General features: G+C 39.0%; 1 protein-coding gene across 9 annotated transcripts in view; it reads left to right on the top strand.

Moving 5' to 3' along the window:
* TBCE (tubulin folding cofactor E) overlaps positions 1-22,076 on the top strand; it is a 126,428-nt gene that overhangs the window by 16,447 nt on the left and 87,905 nt on the right. The window lies entirely within an intron of this gene.

Below are 22,076 nucleotides of genomic sequence, written 5' to 3'. Positions count from 1 at the left end.
CCCTTCTCAGCACCTTCCCTTATTCAAATTACAGCCATCTCTCACCTGGATTTCTGCAGTAGCCACTAAAATAGTCTGCTTTTTCTTTTTTCAGTCTTTCCATCGCATGTAGAGTGATTCTTTTTTTTTTTTTTTAAATCAGATTATCTCCCTCCTCTCAAAAAATCCTCCATGGACTACCCATTTCACTCAGATTAAAAGCCAGATTCTTCAGAGTGGCGGTCAAGGTTCTGTATGACCTGGCCCTTGCTTTCCCTCTGATCTCATCTCTGGCTACTCTCCCTCTTTGCTCTATGTTGTTGCCTCGGGCACATCCTAACCTCAGGATGTTTACACTTGCAGTTCCTTTGTCAAAATGTCCACATGGTTTAATCCCTTACCTCCCTCCTGTTTTTGTTTTGTTTTGTTTTTTTTGAATATTACCTTCTCAGTGAGGTCTTCCCTGACATAGCCTTCCCTTATATTTCCGTTGTACTCGTTGCCCTTGTACTTATTACGATATGACGTGCCATGTGATTTATTCATTTTTCTGGTTCATTACTGTTTACCCCACTAGGATAGAAGTTTCATGAGAGCAGCTATTTTTCTGTGTTTTGTGTACAGCTGTATCCCTAGTGCCTAAAACGATATTTGGCTTTTAGTGGGCTCTCCATAATATAATTGTTGAAAAAATGGATTTGGCCTTTTTTTTTTTTTTGCCATCTGGTACTTTGTACTTTCTGTGCTTTTTCTTTCTCTTTTCTTGCCTTTTTTTGAATTGAGGTTTTGTCTTGTTTTCTCTCTTCACTTTTTCTCTTCTACTTGTTTGGAAGATATGTTACTATATATACGTTACTTCTGTCCTTATAGTGGTTAACCTTTTAATTTATCTAATCAGAATCTTAACCTTGCAGAACAATATTGTCTTTACCTGTGAGCTACTGATTTTAACAGGCCTCCTGGATCATCTCAGTACTTATTTTCATAAGATGTAAACGTTCAACAATAAAACTAGTAGTTGTTACTATTTTCTGGTGGTTTTGACTTTTTTCCTTTTTGGTTTATTAAAGTAAATTTGTGATACAGCTTAATAGAATATTTACTGTATACTTAGCATTCCAAAGTTTATTTTTTAAGAAGTATGTGATACTTACCCTACCTTAGCATTTTGCTGGGAAATGTGCAAAAGAGTCCATTAGAAAATAATATGATAGACATTATTAAGTGTGAAGTGAATATAAAATAGGTAGAGGCTACCAGAAAAGAGGGAATTTAACAGTTTGCTGGTTATTAGGAGCAGCTGGAATGAATTTGTGGAGGAGTGATTTGGGAATATTTGGTGGTATTTGAAAGTGTGTAGAGAAAAGGCACTGATTGGTTCATTAATTTTATTATTTCTGTTTCATATAGTTGTATCATAAAAATTGTGCGTTTGGTGTGGATTTCAGTCATTGGTGTTCGAGAGAGAAGACATGTCTACAGCCTCTTCAGAAAGCCTAAGGCTTTCTGGAGGAACTGCTTAAAATGAGACAATTCAGTGTGTGAGGGCCAAGGAATTACTGTGAGGATGTAGTAGAACTTGGACACAGGCTTTGACATTAGCTATGACGTGCATGGAGGACAACAGGACATTAGGTTAAGTGAAGTAAGCCGGTCACCAAAGAGAAATACTCTGTGCTTCCACTTCTGTGAGATATTTGGAGCAGTCAGGTTAATAGAAATGGAAGGTGGGGTCTGGGAGAGGAGTCTATGGGGAGTTGTTTCATGGGTAGAGACTTTCCGTTTTGCAAGGCGGAAAAGTTTTGGTGATTGATTGCACAACAGTGTGAATGTATCCAATGCCACTGAACTGTACACTTCAAAATGGTTAAGGTGGGGCTTCCCCGGTGGCGCAGTGGTTGAGAGTCCGCCTGCCGATGCAGGGGACGCCGGTTCGTGCCCAGGTCCGGGAGGATCCCACGTGCCGCGGAGCGGCTGGGCCCGTGAACCATGGCCGCTGAACCTGTGTGTCCAGAGCCTGTGCTCCGCCACGGGAGAGGCCACAACAGTGAGAGGCCTGCATACCGCTAAAAAAAAAAAAATGGTTAAGGTGATAAATTTTATGGAATGTGTATTTTATGACAATTAAATTTCTTTTTAAAAAGGACGGCAGCTAGGATTCTTTAAAATTGCACTATTAAATACTCAGAAGTTGTTACACTTTAGGTGGTCATTTAAAAGCAAATGACATGTTTTGCCCTTACATTTTCACTTTCTTTAGTCTCCCATCATGAACCTCCAAAACATCAGTGAAACCCTCTTACATTTCCCTACCTGGAAAGCTTGTTCTCCTGATTTCTGCTGCTCATTTCTGTCAGCTTAACCAGGGAATGGTTTCCACATGGAGTCCTCCTCACTCTTAACCCACCTGTTTCTTCTTCATCACTGAATTGGATCCTTACATTACTAATTATAGGTCTTAATTGTTTGCTGGTAGTTATCTCTTCTAATTAAACTCTGATTTCCTTATAAGTGCATGTCTTCTACCTCCTTACGTTCTTCATGACAGAGAAATGTTGACGAATGTCCGGATTCACTGCTTGTAAGTTCCTGAGCCAGGATTACTGACTACAGTTCCTAATCTCAGTGAAGCCTGTTTCTTCTTGTTTTTTTTTTTTCCGGTACGCGGGCCTCTCACTGTTGTGGCCTCTCCCGTTGCGGAGCACAGGCTCCGGATGCGCAGGCTCGGTGGCCATGGCTCACGGGCACAGCCGCTCCGCGGCATGTGGGATCTTCCCAGACCGGGGCTCGAACCAGTGTCTCCTGCATCGGCAGGCGGACTCTCAACCACTGCGCCACCAGGGAAGCCCCTGTTTCTTCTTGATGTTGAGTTTTCTACTGGATAGTTGTCAATCTGTGAATGATAATTCAGACCTCATGCCAATTATTTTGGTACAATTTAGAACAAATATCAGGAAAGATTAAGCAAAATACATTTAGAAAGATAACAGAATACATATTGGAAAACTTTTTTTTGAATTTTATTTTTTTTAATACAGCAGGTTCTTATTAGTTACCCATTTTATACATATTAGTGTATATATGTCAATCCCAATCTCCTAATTCATCCCACCCCCCCTTTCCCCCTTTGGTGTCCATATGTTTGTTCTCTACAACTGTGTCTCTATTTCTGCCCTGCAAACCAGTTCATCTGTACCATTTTCCAGGTTCCACATATATGCGTTAATATACGATATTTGTTTTTCTCTTTTTGACTTACTTCACTCTGTATGACAGTCTCTGTATCCATCCATGTCTCTACAAATGACCCAGTTTCATTCCTTTTTATGGCTGAGTAATATTCCATTGTATGTATGTACCACATCTTGTTTATCTGTTCGTCTGTTGATAGACATGTAGGTTGCTTCCATGACCTGGCTATTGTAAATAGTGCTGCAATGAACATTGGGGTGCATGTGTCATTTTGAATTATGGTTTCGTCTGGGTATATGCCCAGTAGTGGGAGTGCTGGGTTATATGGTAATTTTATTTGTAGTATTTTAAGGAACCTCCATACTGTTCTCCATAGTGGCTGTATCAGTTTACATTCACACCAACAGTGCAAGGGAGTTCCCTTTTCTCCACACCCTCTCCAACATTTGTTGTTTGTAGGTTTTCTGATGATGCCCATTCTAACTGGTGTGAGGTAATACCTCATTGTAGTTTTGATTTCCATTTCCCTAATAATTAGTGATTTTGAGCAGCTTTTCATGTACCTGTTGGCCATCTGTATGTCTTCTTTGGAGAAATGTCTGTTTAGATCTTCCGACCATTTTGGATTGGGTTGTTTGTTTTTTTCATATTGAGCTGCATGGGCTGTTTATATATTTTGGATATTAATCCTTTGTCCATTGATTTGTTTACAAATATTTTCTCCCATTCTTAGGGTTATCTTTTCATCTTGTTTGTAGTTGCCTTTGATTTGCAAAAGCTTTTAAGTTTCATTAGGTCCCATTTGTTTATTTTTGTTTTTATTTCCATTGTTCTAGGGGGTGGATCAAAAAAGATCTTGCTGTGATTTATGTCAAAGAGTGTTCTTCCTATGTTTTCCTCTAAGAGTTTTATAGTGTCCAGTCTTATACTCAGGTCTCTAATCCATTTTAAGTTTATTTTTGTGTATGGTGTTAGAGAGTGTTCTCATTTCATTCTTTTACATGTAGCTGTCCCGTTTTCCCAGCGCCACTTATTGAAGAGACTGTCTTTTCTCCATTGTATATATTTGCCTCCTTTGTCATAGATTAGTTGACCATAGGAGTGTGGGTTTATCTCTGGGCTTTCTATCCTGTTCCATTGATCTGTATTTCTGTTTTTGTGCCAGTACTATATTGTTTTGATGACTGTAGCTTTGTAGTGTAGTCTGAAGTCATGGAGTCTGATTCCTCCAGCTCTGTTTTTATCCTTCAAGAATTCTTTGGCTATTCGGGGTCCTTTGTGTCTCCATACAAATTTTAAGATTTTTTTTGTTCTAGTTTTGTAAAAAATGCCATTGGTAATTTGATAGGGATTGCGCTGAATCTGTAGATTACTTTGGGTAGTAGAGTCATTTTCACAATATTGATTCTTCCAATCCAAGAACATGGTATATCTCTCCACATGTTTCTATCATCTTTAATTTCTTTCATCAGTGTTTTATAGTTTTCTGCATACAGGTCTTTTGTCTCCTTAGGTAGGTTTATTCCTAGGTATTTTATTCTTTTTGTTGCAGTGGTAAATGGGAGTGTTTCCTTAATTTGTCTATCAGATTTTTCATCATTAGTGTATAGGAATGCAAGAGATTTCTGTGCATTAATTTTGTATCCTGCAACTTTACCAAATTCTTTGATTAGCTCTAGTAGTTTTCTGGTGGCATTTTTAGGATTCTCTATGTATAGTATCATGTCATCTGCAAACAATGACAGTTTAACTTCTTCTTTTCCAATTTATATTCTTTTGGTTTCTTTTTCTTCTCTGATTGCCGTGGCTAGGACTTCCAAAACTATGTTGAATAATAGTGGTGAGAGTGGACATCCTTGTCTCGTTCCTGATCTTAGAGGAAATGCTTCCAGTTTTTCACCATTGAGAATGATGTTTGCTGTGGGTTTGTCATATATGGCCTTTATTATGTTGAGGTAGGTTCCCTCTTTGTCCACCTTCTAGAGAGTTTTTATCATAAATGGGTGTTGAATTTTGTCAAAAGCTTTTTCTGCATCTGTTGAGATGATCATATGGTTTTTCTCCTTCAATTTGTTAATATGGTGTATCACATTGATTTGTGTATATTGAAAAATCCTTGCATCCCTGGGATAAATTCCACTTGATCATGGTGTATGATCCTTTTAATGTATTGTTGGATTCGGTTTGCTAGCATTTTGTTGAGGCTTTTTGCCTCTATTTTCATCTGTGATATTGGTTTGTAATTTTCATTTTTTGTACTATCTTTGTCTGGATTAGGTATCAGGGTGATGGTGGGCTCATAGAATGAGTTTGGGAGTGTTCCTTCCTCTGCAGTTTTTTGGAAGAGTTTGAGGAGGATGAGTGTTAGCTCCTCTCTAAATGTTTGATAGAATTCACCTGTGAAGCCATCTGGTCCTGGACTTTTGTTTGTTGGAAGATTTTTAATCACAGTTTCAATTTCATTACTTGTTATTGGTCTGTTCATATTTTCTCTTTCTTCCTGGTTCAGGCTTGGAAGTTTATACCTTTCTAAGAATTTGTCCATTTCTTCCAGGTTGTCCATTTTATTGGTATAGAGTTGCTTGTAGTAGTCTCTTAGGATAATTTGTATGTCTGCGGTATGTGTTGTAGCTTCTCCTTTTTCATTTATAATTTTATTGATTTGAGTCCTCTCCCTCTTTTTCTTGAGTTTGGCTAATGGTTTATCAATTTATTTTTATCTTCTCAAAGAACCAGCTTTTAATTTTATTGATCTTTGCTATTGTCTTCTTTGTTTCCATTTCATGTATTTCTGCTCTGATCTTTATGATTTCTCTCCTTCTGCTAACTTTGGGTTTTGTTTCTTCTTATTTCTCTAGTTCCTTTAGGTGTAAGGTTAGATTGTTTATTTGAAATTTTTCTTGTTTCTTGACGTAGGCTTGTATTGCTATATAAACTTCCCTCTTAGAACTGCTTTTGCAGTATGCCATAGGTTTTGGGTTGTCGTGTTTTCATTGTCATTTGTCTCTAGGTATTTTTAAATTTCCTCTTTGATTTCTTCAGTGATCTCTTGGTTATTTAGTAATGTATTGTTTAGCCTCCCTGTGTTTGTGTTTTTTATGTTTTTTTCCCCTCTACTTGAATTTTAATCACATAGCATTGTGGTCAGAAGAGATGCTTGATATGATTTCAACTTTCTTAAATTTACTGAGGCCTGATTTGTGATCCAAGATGTGGTCTCTTCTGGAGAATGTTCCATGCGCACTTGAGAAGAAAGTGTAATCTGCTGTTTTTGGATGGAATGTCCTATAAATATCAATTAAATCTGTCTGGTCTGTTGTGTCATTTAAAGCTTATGTTTCCTTATTAATAATTCTGTTTGTGTAATCTGTCCATTGGTGTGAGGTGTTAAAGTCCCCGACTATTATTGTGTTAATGTCAATTTCCTCTTTTATAGCTGTTAGCAGTTGCCTTATGTATTGAGGTGCTCCTATGTTGGGTGCATATATATTTATAATTGTTATATCTTCTTCTTGGATTGATCCCTTGATCATTATGTAGTTTCTTTCCTTGTCTCTTGTAACATTCTGTATTTTAAAGTCTACTTTATCTGATATGAGTATTGGTACTCCAGCTTTCTTTTGATTTCCATTTGCATGGAATATCTTTTTCCAGCCCCTCGCTTTCAGTCTGTACATTTCCCTAGGTCTGAAGTGGGCCTCTTGTAGACAGCACATATATGGGTCTTGTTTTTGTATCCATTCAGCGAGCCTGTGTCTTTTGATTGGAGCATGTAATCCATTCACGTTTAAGGTAATTATCAATATGTATATTCCTGGTACCATTTTCTTAATTGTTTTGGGTTTGTGTTTGTAGCCTTGTGTTTGCGACTTAGAGAAGTTACTTTAGCTTTTGTTGTAGAGCTGGTTTGGTGGTACTGAATTCTCTTAGATTTTGCTTGTCTGTAAAGCTGGAAAACTTTTTTCTAAAATTAATTCACAAAATGCCAGTGTTTTCACCTTTTCTGTTGTGCATCAAACATCTTTTTTGATCCCTTGGTGGCTAAACCAAGTAGGAAACATGGTAACTGAATCTGTACCTACTGTTGGTTTAGGCTCACTGGGTTTAAACTTCCCCACGTCAGCTACCATTATTTTTTTTTAATTTAGTTTTTTATTTTATATTATGGTTGATTTACAATGTTGTATTAACTTCAGGTGTACAGCAAAGTGATTCAGTTATACATATACATATATCTATTCTTTTTCAGATTCTTTTCCCATATAGCTGTTACAGAATATTGAGTAGTGTTCCCTGTGCTATAGAGTAGGTCGTTGTTGATTATCTATTTATATATAGTAGTGTGTATATGTTAATCCCAACTTCCCAATTTACCCCTCCCCCTGCCTTCCCCTCTGGTAACCATAAATTTGTTTATAGAGTCTGTAAGTCTGTTTCTGTTTTGTAAATAAGTTCATTTGTATCATTTTTTTTTTTTTTTTAGATTCCACATGTAAGTGATATCATGTGATATTTGTCTTTCTCTGTCTGACTTCACTTATTATCTAGGTCCATCCACGTTGCTCCAAATGGCATTATTTCTTTTTTTTTTATGGCTGAGTAATATTACATTGTCTTTATGTACCATATCCTCTTTATCCGTTCCTCTGTCGATGGATATTTAGATTTCATCCATGTCTCAGCTGTTGTAAATAGTGCTGCAGTGGACATTGGGGTGCGTGTATCGTTTGGAGTTATGGTTTTCTCTGGGTATATGCCCAGGAGTGGGATTGCTGGATTGTATGATACCTCTATTTTTAGTTTTTTAAGGAACCTCCATCCTGTTCTCTATAGTGGCTGTACCAATTTACATTCCCACCAACAGTGTAGGGGGATTCCCTTCTCTTCATACCCTGTCCAATATTTACTGTTTGTAGATTTTGTTTTGTTTTGTTTTTTTGTGGTACGCAGGCCTGTCACTGTTGTGGCCTCTCCCATTGCGGAGCACAGGCTCCGGACGTGCAGGCTCAGCGGCCATGGCTCACAGGCCTAGCCGCTCTGCGGCATGTGGGATCTTTCCAGACTGGGGCACGAACCCGTGTCCCCTGCATTGGCAGGCGGACTCTCAACCACTGTGCCACCAGAGAAGCCCTACTGCTTGTAGACTTTTTGATGATGGCCATTCTGATTGCTGTGAGGTGATAACCTCATTGTAGTTTTGATTTGCATTTCTCTAATAATTAGAGATTTTGAGCATCTTTTCATGTGCTTTTTGGACATCTGTATGTCTTTGGAGAAATGTCTATTTAGATCTTCTGCCCAGTTTTTGATTAGGTTCTTCCCTTTTTTGATACTGAGCTGCATGAGCTGTTCATATGTTTTGGAGATCAACCAACCTTGTTGGTTGCTTTGTTTGCAAATATTTTCTCCCATTCTGTGGGTTGTCTTTTCGTTTTGTTTATGGTTTCCTTTGTTGTGCAAAAGGTTTTAAGTTTCATTAGGTCCCATTTGTTTACTTTTGGTTTTATTTTCATTATTCTAGGAGGTGGATCCAAAAAGATACTTCTGTGATTTATGTCACGGTGTTCTGCCTATGTTTTCCTCTTAGAGTTTTGTAGTATCCAGTCTTATATTCAGGCCTTTAATCCATTTTGAGTTTATTTTTGTGTATGGTGTTAGAGAATGTTCTAGTTTCATTCTTTTACATGTAGCTGTACAGTTTTCCTAGCACCACTTATTGAAGAGACTGTTTTCTCCATTGTATATTCTTGCCTCCTTTGTCGTATTGTCATAATAGATTAATAGACCATAGGTTTGTGGGTTTATTTCTGGGCTTTCTTTCCTGTTCTGTATTTCTGTCTTTGTGCCAGTACCATACTGTTTTTGATTACTGTGGCTTTGTAGCATAGTCTGAAGTCAGGGAGCCTGATTCTTCCAGCTCCATTTTTCTTTCTCAGGATTGCTTTGGCTATTCGGAGTCTTTTGTGTTTCCATACAAATTTCAAAATTTTTTGTTCTAGTTCTGTGAAAGTTGCCATTGGTAATTTGATAGGAATTGCATTGAATCTGTAGATTCCTTTGGGTAGTGTAGTCATTTTGACAATATTGATTCTTCCAATCCAAGAACATGGTATATTTTTTTATCTGTTTGTGTCATCTTTAATTTCTTCCCCCCCCCCCCATCTTCAGTTTCTTTCATCACCATCTTGTAGTTTTTGGAGTACAGGTCTTTTGCCTCCTCAGGTAGGCTTATTCCTAGATATTTTATTCTTTTTGATGCAATGGTAAATTGGATTGTTTCCTTAATTTCTCTTTCTCATCTTTCGTTGTTAGTGTGTAGAAGTACAACAGATTTCTGTGTATTAAGTTAGTTTCTTTTTTGGAGGGGGGGCCATGGTGTGCACCCTGCAGGATCTTAGCTTCCCTGACCAGGGATTGAACCCGTGCCCTCAGCAGTGGAAGTGCGAGATCTTAACCACTGGAGCACCAGGGAAGTCCCTTTGTGTATTAATTTTCTATCCTGCAACTTTACCAAATTCATTGATGAGCTCTAGTAGTTTTCTGGTAGCATCTTTAGGATTCTCTATGTATAGTATCATGTAATCTGCAAAGAGTGACAGTTTTACTTCTCTTTTCCAATTTGGATTCCTTTTATTCTTTTTCTTCTCTGATTGCCATGGCTAGTACTTTGAAAACTATGTTGACTAAAAGTGGAGAGAATGGGTATCCTTGTCTTGTTCCTAATCTTAGAGGAAATGCTTTCAGTTTTTCACCATTGAGAATGATGTTTGCTGTGGGTTTGTCATATATGGCCTTTATCATGTTGAGGTAGTTTTCATCTGAGCTCAGTTTCTGTAGAGTTTTCATCATAAATAGGTGTTGAATTTTGTCAAAACGTTTTTCTGCATCTATTGAGACTATTCTTCAATTTATTAATGTGGTGTATTACCCTGATTGATTTACGGATATTGAAAAATCTTTGCATCTCTGGGATAAATCCCACTTGATCATGGTGTATGATCCTTTTAATGAACTGTTGGGTTCAGTTTGCAGTATTTTGTTGAAGATGTTTGCGTCTACGTCCATCAGTGATGTTGGCCTCTAATTTTCTTTTTTTGTGGTATCTTTGTCTGATTTTGGTATCAGGGTAATGGTGGCCTCATAAAATGAGTTTGGAAGTATTCCTTCCTCTGTTTTTTGAAAGAATTTCAGAAGATAGGTGTTAACTCTTCTCTAAATGTTTGATAGAATTTGCTTGTTAAGCCATCTAGCCCTGGACTTTTGTTTGTTGGAACTTTTTAAATCACAGTTTCAATTTCACTACTTGTGATAGGTCTGTTCATATTTTCTATTTTTTAGTGGTTCAGTCTTGGAAGATTGTACCTTCCTAAGAACTTGTCCATTTGTTCTTAGTTGTCCATTTTATTGGCATCTAGTTGCTTGTAGTAGTCTGTCATGATCCTTTGTATTTCTGTGGTGTCAGCTGTTATTTCTCCATTTTCATTTCTAATTTTATTGATTTGAGCCCTCTTTTTTTCCTGATGAGTCTGGCTAAAGGGTCTCAATTTTGTTTATCGTTTCAGAGGACTAGCTTTTAGTGTCATTTATCTTTTCTATTGTTTCCTTTATCCCTATTTCATTTATTTCTGCTCGGATCTTCAGGGTTTCTTTCCTTCCACTAATTTTAGGTTTTGTTTCTTCTTTCTCTAGTTTTTTAGGTGTATCCCATAGGTTTTGGATCATTGGGGTTTTGTTTTCATTTGTCTCTAGGTATTTTTTGATTTCCTGTTTGATTTCTTCAGTGATCCATTGGTTGTTTAGTAGCATATTGTTTAGCTTCAATGTGTTTGTGTGTTTTACAGTTGTTTTCTTTCTTGTAGTTGATTTCTAATCTCATAGCATTGTGGTTGGAAAAGATGCTTGATATGATTTCAATTTTCTTAAATTTACCGAGGCTTGCGTTGTGGCCCAGCATGTGATCAGTCCTAAAGAATGTTCCATGTGCCCTTGAATGTGTATTCTGCTGCTTTGGGATGGAATGCTCTATAAATATCATTTAAATCCATCTGGTCAGATGTGTCATTTAAGACCTGTGTTTCCTTATTTATTTTCTGTCTGGATGATCTGTCCATTGATGTAAGTGGGGTGTTAAAGTCCCCGACTATTATTGTGTTATGGTTGATTTCTCCTTTTATGGCTGTTAGCATTTGCCTTATGTATTGAGGTGCTCCTGTGTTGGGTGCATATATACTTATAATTGTTATATTTTGTTCTTGGATTGATCCATTGATCATTATGTAGTGTCCTTCTTTGTCTCTTGTAATAGTCTTTATTTTAAAGTTTATTTTGTCTGATACGAGTATTGCTACTCCAGCTTTCTCTTGATTTCCATTTGCATGGAAAATCTTTTTCCATCTCCTCACTTTGTATGTGTCCCTAGGTCTGAAGTGGGTGTCTTGTAGACAGAATATATAAGGGTCTTGTTTTTATATTCATTCAGCCACTCTGTGTCTTTTGGTTGGAGCATTTAATCCGTTTTCGTTTTCTTTCTTTCTTTCTTTATTTTTTGCGGTACGCGGGCCTCTCCCGTCGTGGAGCACAGGCTCCGGACGCACAGGCTCAGCGGCCATGACTCACGGGCCCAGCTGCTCTGCGGCATGTGGGATCTTCCTGGACCAGGGCACGAACCTGTGTCCCCTGCATCGGCAGGCGGACTCTCAACCACTGTGCCACCAGGGAAGCCCTTCTTTGATTATTGATATGTATATTCTTATTGCCATTTTGTTCATTGTTTTGGTTTTGTTTTTGTAGGTCTTTTTTCTTCTCTTTCTCTTTTCTTCTCTTGTGATTTGATGACTAAGTTTAGAGTTGTGTTTGGATTCCTTTTTCTTAATCTTCTTTTTTCTTTTAAATTTTGGCAATGGCTTTATTTTATTTTATTTATTTTTTTGCCTGTGCCACGCAGCATGTGGGATCTTAGTTCCCAGACCAGGGATCGAACCCACACCCCCTGCAGTGGATCACAGAGTCTTAACCACTGGGCCATCAGGGAAGTCCTCCCTTTTCTTCTTTGTGTGTATTTATTGTAAAATTTCAGATTGTGGTTACCATGAGGTTTTTTTGTTTTGGTTTTGGTTTTCTTTGACCATGCCGCATGGCTTGTGGGATGTTAGTTCCCTGACCAGGGATCAAACCTGGGCCCTCTGCAGTGGAAGCGCATAGTACTAACTGCTGGACCACCAGTGAATTCCCACCATGAGATTTTGATATAGCAGTCTATACATATACAAGGTTTTTTTAAGTTGTGGGTCTCTGAATTTCAAATGTGTTTCCAATATTCTGCATTTGTACTCTTCTCTTCTCACTGCTGCTGGTTTTGATATCATGTTTGTGTGTGGATGATTTCCTACCTTTTCTGTAGGTTTGCTTTTACCAGTGAACTTTCCTATTTGTAAGTTTCTTGTTTCTGGTTGTTGCATTTTGTTTTCCTTCTGGAGAAGTTCCTTTAGTGTTTGTTGTAAAGCTGGTTTGGTTGTGCTGAATTCTCTAGCTTTTGCTTGTCTGTAAAGCTTTTGATTTCTCTGTCAAACCTGAACAAGAGCCTTGCTGGGTAGACTATTCTTGGTTGTAGATTTTTCCCTTTTACCACTTTAAATATATTGTGCAACTCCCTTCTGGCATGCAGAGTTTCTTCTGAAAAATCAGCTGATAACCTTACAGGAATTCCCCTGTATGTTATTTGTTGTTGTTCCGTTGTTGCTTTTAGTATTTTCTCTTTGTCTTTAATTTTTGTTAATTTGATTAATACGTGTTTCAGTGTGTTCCTCCTTGGGTTAATCCTGTATGGGACTCTTCACGTTTCCTGGACTTGAGTGAATGTTTCCTTTCCCACATTAGGGAATTTTTCAGCTATTACCTCTTCAAATATTTTCTCAGGCCCTTTCTGTCTCTCTTCTCCTCCTGGGACCCCTATGATGCAAATGTTGGTGCATTTAATGTTGTCCTAGAGGTCTCTTAGACTGTCCTCATTTCTTTTCATTCTTTTTCCTTTTCTTTTTTTAAAAAATATTTATTTATTTGGCTGCACTGGGTCTTAGTTGCGGCATGCAGGTTCTTAGTTGCAGCACGTGGGATCTTTGTTGTGGCATGAGGGATCTTTTTAGTTGTGGCATGTGGAGTGTTTTTTTTATTTCAGTTGCAGCACATGAGATCTTCATTGCTGCATGCGGGGTCTTTAGTTGTGGCATGCCAGCTCTTCGTTGCAGCATGCAGGATCTAGTTCCCTGACCAGGGATGGAACCTGAGCCCCGTGCATTGGGAGCATGGAGTCTTAACCACTGGACCACCAAGGGAGTCCCTCATTCTTTTTTCTTTATTCTGTTCCATGTCAGTGATTTCCAGTGATCTGTCTTCCAGGTCACTTACTTGTTCTTCTGTCTCTTTTTTTCTGCTATTGATTCTCTCTGGTGTATTTTTCATTTCATTTATTTTACTGTTCATCTCTGTTTGTTTTTTAAAGTTTTTAACTCTTTATTAAACATTTCTTGTATCCTCTCAGTCTGTGCCTCCAGTCTTTTTCCAAGATCTTGGATCATCTTTACTATCAGTACTCTGAATTCTTTTTCACGTAGGTGGCCTTTCTCCTCTTCACTTAGTTGTTCTTCTGGGGTTTTATCTTGTTCCTTCGTCTGGAACGTATTTCTCTGCTCTCTCATTTTGTCTGCCTTTCTGTGTTTGTTGTGTCTGTTCCTCAGGCTTCAGGATCATAATTCTTCTTGGTTCTGGTGTCTGCCTCCTTGTGGGTGAAGTTGGTCCAGGGACTTGTGCAGGCTTCCTGGTGGGAGGGACTTGTGCTTGCCCAGTGGTGGGTGGAGCTGGGTCTTGTCCCTGCGGTGGGTAGGGCCGTCTCAAGTAGCGTGTTGATAGGCGGCTGTTGGCTCAGGTCACCTTTAGGCAGCCTGTCTGCTGATGTGTGGGGCTGTGTTCCCACATTGTTGGTTGTTTGTCCTGAGGTGTCCCAGCAATGGAGCCTGCACTCTTACGGGTGGGGCCAGGTCTCAGGGCGAAAATGGTGACCTCTGGGAGAGCTCATGCTGGCTGGTGAGTATTCCCTGGGCATCAGTGGCCAGTGCCCTTGCCCCCACAGTGAACCACAGCTGCCCTCGCCTCCCCAGGAGACCCTGCAAGACTCAGAGGCAGGTCTGGCCTAAGCTTCTCTGGAGTCACTGGTTTGCCCTGGGTCCCAGTGCATGTGAAAACTTGTATGTGCCTTACAAGAGTGGAGTCTGTTTTCCCCAGTCCTGTGGAGCTCCTGCACTAAAGCCCCTCTAGCCTTCAAAGCAAAATGCTCTGGGGTCTCCTCCTCTTGATGCCCGACACCCAGGCTAGAGAGCCTGACATGGGGTTCAGAACTCTCACTCCTGTAGGAGAACGTCTGTGATATATTATTTTCCAGTCTGTGGGTCGCCCACCCGGCAGGTATGGGATTTTGATTATATTTTGAAAGTGCCCCTCCTACTGTCTCATTGTGGCTTCTTCTTTGTATTTGGGTGTAGAATATCTTGTTTGTTAGGTTCAAGTCTTTTTTTGTCAGTGGTTGTTCAGCAGTTAGTTGTCATTTTGGTGTTTTCATGAGACGAGGTGGGCTCAGATTCATTTACCCCGCCATCTTGTTTTCAGCCTCAGCTACTGTTATTTTGAACTTGTATTTTTTTTGATTTGTGGAATTTTTTCCTTTATTTAAATATAGAATCTGACCACTTATACAAGGTACCTAGAATAGTCAAATTCATAGACTCAGAAAGTACATTGGTAGATGCCAGAGGCCGGTGGGTGGGGAGGGGAAATGGGGAATTAGTGTTTAATGGAGATAGAGTTTCAGTCAGGAAGGTGAAGAATTTGGGGTACGGATGATGATGAGAGTTGCACAACAGTGTGAATGTACTTAGTGCCACTGAAATGTACAGTTAAATATGGTTAAAGTAGTATGTTTTATGTTATGTGATTTTTACCACAATAAAACAACATAAAACATGTGGAGTTGTCATCTTAAATGACTAACATATTTACTATATGTTGAACAATTCTATGAATAGTAACTCATTTAATTCCTACAACAGCCCTGTGGTCTTAATATTATCTACATTTTACAGATGGGGAAATGTAGACACAGGTTAAGTTGTCCAGTCTCCCATAGCTAGCATGTAGCTGGAGAGGTAGAATTTCTCTCCAGACCACTGGCTGCATATAATGTCCATATAACATTAAATAGGAACAAAAATGACCTAAATTCTTACTTATTTTTCAGAATTCTTTCAGTTGCAGGAGAAAGAATCCCAGGTTAAACTGATGTAAACAAAAGAAGGAATTTCATGGTTCAATTAATTGGGCTAATGAAAGGCTTTAGGCATAGCTGGGTTAACTCTGCTTTTCTGTTTGGCCTTGACAAGTTTTTTCTGAAAATAAAAAACACACATAGTGGCAAAGGTGTTCCTCAGCTATTCTAGGTTTAAGTAGTCCTTTTGTTTTAAGATTTTGGGAAAGAGAAAGACCTCTCTTCAAGGGTCCATGTTGTTGACCTAAAACAAGTGGACTGCCAGTTATCTCTCCAGCAAAGATGGGTTTATTTGGGATCAGCAGAGAATTGCAGTTCAGGTTTACAGCCATGTTGGGCCACATGCAAGTCTCTACATGGCAAGGGAAGGAGAAGGCTTTTCTAGAGAGAAAAGGAAGTTGGGAGGGCTAAGTAAACAAAATGTCCATGGTTTTCCCTTGGCTGTGGACTTTCAGGAAAAGGAGTCTTTCCTCCTCTTGGGCTCTGCTAGGGTTGCAGGACATGAGAGCTCCCCCTTTCTGGTCTCCTGACTATTTAACTGAGGTTTCTGTTTATTGATTTTTTTCATTGTCATTTCCTGAAAGATTGGCTCTGTTTGGGTTAGGATCTTCACACATGGACCACTTGCTGTATGCAAGGAAACGGGGTTGAAGGGTCATCACATTGGCCATCCTGGGTCATGTGTCTACTCCTGTAGTGGGGGAATGGTAGCCCACTAGACAGAGAAAGTGCACTTCCCAAAAGGGGATGATGCTGGGCTGAAAGGCGCAGAAAATAGAACCATTTTGGCAGCATAGGGGCAACTCTTGCTCTTTGTTTACTTGCCTTTCCCAAGTTAAGATTCTTCTACTCTTAAAAAATAACACAGTAGGGGCTTTGCTGGTGGCACAGTGGTTAAGAATCTGCCTGCCAGTGCAGGGGACATGGGTTCAAGCCCTGGTCCAGGAAGATCCTACATGCCACGGAGCAGCTAAGCCCGTGCGCCACAACTACTGAGCCTGCACACTAGAGCCCATGAGCCACAACTACTGAAGCCTGCGCACCTAGAGCCCGTGCTCCGCAACAAGAGAAGCCACTGCAATGAGAAGCCCGCGCACCGCAACGAAGGGTAGCCCCCGCTCGGTGCAACTAGAGAAAGCCCACGTGCAGCAACGAAGACCAAAAGCAGCCAGAAATAAAAATAAAGTAAATAAATTTATGAAAAGAAAATAATCTTACCCTTAAAAATACCCCACAGTTATATTTGAGAAATTATTAAAATTTTGAATAAATATTGTGCAATTAATATAAGGAAAATGAAAGTACTTTGTACAGTGCTGTAATTTATTTTCAATCATATGCTTTGTTATTGATGCTGGAGACTCACCACTAAATTCCTCTCATGTCCTCCAATTTTCTTAATTGATTCTTTATTTAGAATAGAGACCTCTTAGCAGTCTAATGAAGCCTGTGAACTCCTTAGAATGTTTTCAAATACAGAAAAACAGGATTTCAAATGAAATCATTTACATGGAATAAAGTTAACAAAATACTTTTTAAATTGTAATATAATAATATGTGTGTTTCTTTTTCTTTTCTCTTTTTTTTTTTTCTGGCCACACTGCATGGCATGCAGGATCTTAGTTCCCCAAGCAGGGATTGAACCCAAGCTCCTGCAGTGGAAGCACAGGGTCTTAACCATTGGACTACCAGGGAAGTCCCTTTTTTTTTTTTAAATGGTGTGTGTTTCTTTATTAATATGTTAAATAACAGTCTAGTGGCAGGTCTAATAAATATTGTAATTTTGAAGTGGTGATGAATGTAACATTTATTTTGAGATATCTTTAAATGGCTGTAGCGTTACATAAATAATTCTGATCACCGGTGCTGCTAATCCACCTGATTTTGTTTCTTATTTTTATAATTTAGGAAATGCTAAATTTCAGTTAGAAGTTAGTGAAAAATCTTCAGTTTGGAGATACCTTGAGAGTCTGTGGACCTCAGGTAGAGAACACCTTGCTTAGGCTCTGTATGGGTAATCAGCCTAGCACTCCAACTTCCTGGTCCCACTTTGCTCTTATTAGTTGCCTCTGATCCCCAGTCTCATGACCTGTATTATGTTTCTTTGACCATCCTTCCTAGAGACAGGCTTAGGGTTTCTGAGAATCATCCACCTGGACTGTCTATTATTGTGCTCTCCCCACTTTGGGGGAGAGTCATCTGTGCTTTCTTGAATCCACTGAAGCCAGATAATTAACCTTGACCCCCCTCCAATCTGAATTTCTGGTGGTCATGACTTAACCACTGAGATATATTCCCTCCCACATTTTATTCCTAATAAACATGTATAGTAACTCAGATCCTGACCTCTCTTCTCCTTGTCTTCTCAAATAATGATCAACTTCATTCTACCTCTCAGAGGCACTGGGAAAAATAGTTTCAATAAGAATGAAGAAAACCTGATTGAGAAGAATGGATGCTAACATTTTATGGAGAGGGAAAAAGTTGCCTATGAAACATTGAATTAGATGCTGTTGGGAAGAGAGAGTGTGATAGATAACGAAAGCCCTGGAAGAAATAGCCCCAAATTTTTATTTCGGAAGAGATATTGTGGCAAAAGCACAGTAACTGAACTTGTGATTTCAGTGATCCTTGCCAGGAAGATATATGCAGTACTGTGAATATCACTAAAATTTGCTGGGATAGGCTCATTATTTGAATGGAAATATATGTCTTTGTTCAAAACAATCCAGTGTAAGATTTGTGAGAATGATAGTGGATATCAGGAATATACATATACTTGTTGGGAGCCAAGAGTTTTGGCATTAGAGTGGAAAACATGAATGACAAAAGGAGAAAAAAGTAGAAGAGATCTATGGATCATGCTATAGATCATTTGGTAAGAAGGAGAATACGGTTGCTGCTCCCCTAGTGCAGATTACAAAAGTGGCACAGAACAGCCAAGGAGTTATTTGCTTGGACATATTGAAAGATAATTGGAGTCCAGCACTAGCTGTTTCTGAAGTCGTTTCTATCTGCTCACTTCTTACAGACTGTAATCCTGCCGACCCCTCTCAGTATATGACCAACAGAGCAGAACATGACAGAATGGCCAGACAGTGGGCCAAGAGATACACTACATAAATTGGGTTTTCACAACTCTTTTTTTAAAAAATATTTATTTAGGCTGTGCTGGGTCTTACTTGCGTCACTTAGGATCTTTGTTGCGGCATGTAGGATCTTTAGTTGCAGCATGCAGACTCTTAGTTGTGACATGCAGGATCTTTTAGTTGCAGCATGTGGACTTCATAGTTGTGGCATGCGAACTTTTAGTTGTGGCATGCATGCAGGATGTAGTTCCCTGACCAGGGTTTGAACTGGGGTCCCCTGCATTGGGAGCATAGAGTCTTACCCACTGGACCATGAGGGAAGTCCCGGTTTTCACAACTCTACGTTATTTGTCTGTCACAGAGCTGCTTATGATTTTGAAGGGGTGGGGGAGGGTGGGAGTTGGTAAAGAGGAGAGTATTTCTATAACATATTATTCAGTGTTATTTCCTAAGATTTTGTTGTAATTTAAGGCATCTTGCTACAGCAGATAGAATTGGTAATAACAACTATTAAAACTATCATTAATTCTGCAATATTAGCTGAAATGCAGTACAGAGAAGATAGACATTTGGGTTCAGTTTCTTGTCTGTAAATTTAAAACAGCTTAATTTTGTACAGGTTACCCACATGGCCTTTTACGTAAAGTCTTTCCAAGACTACACAGTTATTTTAAAAAATTGGAACTAATTTTCCCTTCTTGGAAGGGAATATTGATATTTAACAGCTTTTTTTTGGCCAGCTCTGTGCAGCATGTGGGATCTTAGTTCCCTGACCAGGGATCGAACCTGTGCCCCCTGCAGTGGAAGTGCAGAGTATTAACCACCGGACCGCCAGGGAAGTCCCACTACTTAACCGCTTTTAGAGACTCTCATCTCATATATTAAAATGGACACGTGGCTATAAGACACCATATAGGAAATGAGTATTAATGTATTTTATTTTATATGCAAATCTACTTTATTGTGAAAAGATAGAGGTTTGAATCAGGACTTGTGAAAACCTGTAGTAAAATACCTTAAGCTGTTAACTGTAAGGCGTGGAATAGGAGTCGCTCACCGGATTGGTTCTGTGTCGTCGACTGCTTAAGTCTGCATTTGTTACTGTGCTAATAAACAAATATTAAAACAAACAAAAAAGTGGCACAAAAATAAGGGTTGTGATCGAAGATTTCAACTATCTTAAGTTCTACTAGAGGCCCATTCCTTTCTAGGGACAAGATCTGATTTTTTTTTTCCTGACCATTTAAATTCCTTGGAAGAAACAAAATGAGAGGAAAGATTACTTTGGTTTGAAATTTCATTAACAAGGAGGAAGAAACAGATGAAGTAGAAGATCCTGAAATATTGTGGGAAAAGAAACTACTGTTTTTTTTAAATTAATTAATTAATTTTTGGCTGTGTTGGGTGTTCGTTGCTGCACGCGGGCTTTCTCTAGTTGCGGCGAGCGGGGGCTACTCTTCATTGCAGTCACATGTTTCTCATTGTGGTGGCTTCTTTTGTTTCAGAGCACAGGCTCTAGGCATGCAGGCTTCAGTAGTTGTGGCACAGGGGCTCAGTAGTTGTGGCTCCCAGGATCTAGAGCACAGGCTCAGTAGTTGTCGTGCACAGGCTTAGTTGCTCCGCGGCATGTGGGATCTTCCTGGCCCAGGGCTCAAACCCGGGCCCCTGCATTGGCAGGTGGATTCTTAACCACTGCGCCACCAGGGTATCCCAAAACTCTAGTATTTTTGAGAGTCTCCCTAAACAAGTAAAATGTTGAATATAATCAAACTGCTTCCTTAGGTATCAGGAAAGTATATTTTGAAAAATGGAGAATTACCATACTTTTCAGATTCAGTGTCCCAGTTAAAGCTGAATCGAAGTTATATGAAACCTAAAATTTGGGGAATTAAATTTCAGATTATTTTTTAAATTGTAGTAAAATACAGATAATATAAAACCATCTTTTTTTTTTTGGTTTGTTTTTTGTTTTGGTTGCTCTGGGTCTTAGTTGTGGCATGCATGTGGGATCTAGTTCCCTGACCAGAGATGGAACCTGGGCCCCCTGCATTGAGAGTGCGGAGTCTTATCCACTGCGCTACCAGGGAAGTCCAAAATATACCATCTTAACCATTTTTAAATGTACAGTTTAGTGGTGTTAAGTACGTTCGTATTATTGGTCAACCATCAGCACCATCTGTCTCCAGAGCTTTCTTAATTTTGCAAAACTGAAACTGTCACCATTAAACAACTCCTTATTTCCCCCTCGCTGCAGCCACTATTCTGCTTTCTCTCTGAAGTTGACTATTCTAGGTCCCTCTTTTAAATGGAATCATACAATATTTGTCCTTTTCTTTTTTTGAACCATGCCAGGTGGCTTGTGGGATCTTAGTTCCCCGACTGGGGATTGAACCTGGGCCCTTGGCAGTGAAAGTGTGGAGTCCTAACCACTGGGCCACCAGGGAATTCCCCAATATTTGTCCTTTTGTGACTGGCTTATTTCACTTAGCATAATATTTTTGAGATTCATTCACGTATCATGCGGCAGAATTCCCTTCATTTTTAAGGCTGAATGATCCATTGTGTGTATATACTGCATTTGGTTTATCCATTCATCCATCAATGGACATTTGAGTTGTTCCCACCTTTTGGCTGTTACGAATAATCCTGCTGTGAACGTGGGTGTGCAAATGTCTGCTAGAGTCCCTCCTTTCAATTCTTCTCAGATTATTTTATTTGAGGAATTATGTAGTATCTCATCATTAAGACCATACAGGAAACAGTTTAGATTTTAAAAACAAATTAAGAAAAAAATCAATAAACCAATAGGAAATGGACAAAAGATTCTGAACAGGCAGTTCACAGAAAAGGAGATCAAAATGAATAGATGCTTAGCTTCCCTCATAAAAGGAAATGCAAATAAAATACGTATTTCACTTACCAGACTGACAGGTAAATAAAAGTGTGTTAATATTCTGTGAAGGGCAAGGTTGTGATGATACGGGGGCTTATACACAGCTAATGGAATTGTAAATTGGTTCAGCCACTAGAAAGGGGCATTTGTCATTACTCATCAAAATTAGAAATGCATGTACCCTTTGACTTAGCAATGCCCATTTTGAGAATGTTTACTACAGATATTTTTGCACAAGTGTAAAAGATAAATGTGCAGGATTAATCCTTGCAGTATTTTTTGCAGTTGAAAAAACTTGGGAGTAACCTAAATGTCAATCAGTTTGAGGACTAGTTATATAAATTGTATGTCTATACAAGTCCTATGCAGCCATAAAATATTTAAAAGCTCCTGACATGGCTGTGGATAAATTTCTAGCATGTATTATTGAATGCAGATATAAGGAGTAGAATCACATATATAGTATGCCGTCATTTGTGTAAAGAAAGAAAAGAATGTATTTGCTTGTATAGGCATAAAATACGTATGGAAGTATCTATAAGATACGAATAAAGCTGTTGTCAGTGGGAAGGGAGAATGACTGGCTGGAGTGGAAGGGAGACTTTCAGTG

This window comes from Stenella coeruleoalba (assembly GCF_951394435.1).
Source record: "Stenella coeruleoalba genome assembly, chromosome: 16".
Lineage (NCBI taxonomy): Eukaryota > Metazoa > Chordata > Mammalia > Artiodactyla > Delphinidae > Stenella > Stenella coeruleoalba.
Note: the sequence above shows the minus strand (reverse complement) of the source record. Positions and strands in the feature narration are given on the sequence as shown.